The sequence below is a fragment of the Haplochromis burtoni genome, unplaced genomic scaffold (genome assembly GCF_018398535.1).
Source record: "Haplochromis burtoni strain Fernald_Lab_line unplaced genomic scaffold, NCSU_Asbu1 Contig_97, whole genome shotgun sequence".
Lineage (NCBI taxonomy): Eukaryota > Metazoa > Chordata > Actinopteri > Cichliformes > Cichlidae > Haplochromis > Haplochromis burtoni.
In genome coordinates, this window is record NW_024582458.1 from 947,395 (window position 1) to 948,498 (window position 1,104).

Consider the following 1,104-nt stretch of genomic DNA (forward strand, 5'->3'; position numbering starts at 1 on the left):
TCTAAATTTGTCAGCTGAAATCTAAATATAATGAAGAAATGTATTTCTTTTAGATTTTATGTTGATGGTGGCCTCTTGTAATGAAATAGCAGTGACGCATTATTATTGGCAAGAAAGGAGAGATGCAAAAGGTGAGGGAAGGGGGTCATACAGAGAGACAAAAGGGGAAAGAATGGTCCGTGACCATGAGAGGCAGGGGAGGTATATGAATTCAATTCAATTCAATTTTATTTATATAGCGCCAAATCACAACAACAGCCGTCTCAAGGCACTTTGTGAGATAAGGTAGACCCTACAATAATACATACAGAGAAAAATCCAACAATCAAATGGCCCCCTATGAGCAAGCACTTTGGCGACAGTGGGAAGGAAAAACTCCCTTTTAACAGGAAGAAACCTCCGGCAGAACCAGGCTCAGGGAGGGGCGGGACCATCTGCTGCAACCGGTTGGGGTGAGAGAAGGAAGACAGGATAAAGACATGCTGTGGAAGAGAGACAGAGGTGCTTCTGGCTTTCAGTGCATATCTAAGGCTCCTAAGGTTTCCATATTTTGGAGGTAAATCAAAGTATCTTGAAACACTGCGGGCTAAGCCCGAACCAATAAATCTTTACTTCTTTATTTTCATCATTACCCGGTTACTTCAGAGTAACAAATGAAGGAAGATAATGTGAGACACTGTGAACTAGCAGACACCTTACCTAGCAGGTAAAGTGTGTAAGCTGGATTTCTGCTGCATGTAGCAGATTTTCCCTCACCTGTTTCTGAATTGCATTGCGCAGAGCCTTATCAATAAACCTTGTGAAGAGATTGTACAGCCAGCTATCAAAAAACAAAACCAGCAGGAATTAGAAGAATTCTGCAGATGAAGAACTGGGGGAACGTATATAGATGAGAACTGGGAGGAGCATATTTGGAGGCGTGGTCCCACTCCTGAAATTCCCGATATTTTATCTCCAATAAAAGCAGGAGTGAAGGTAGGTGAGTACAGTTCCTGTACTGTGGTGGAAGTATTCTGGATTCTTGTAAATTACTTGAATAACTTTATCTTTTATGTTTTAAATTCTTAACAACACCTGAGAGGTAAATAATGAACTTCTTCCGAT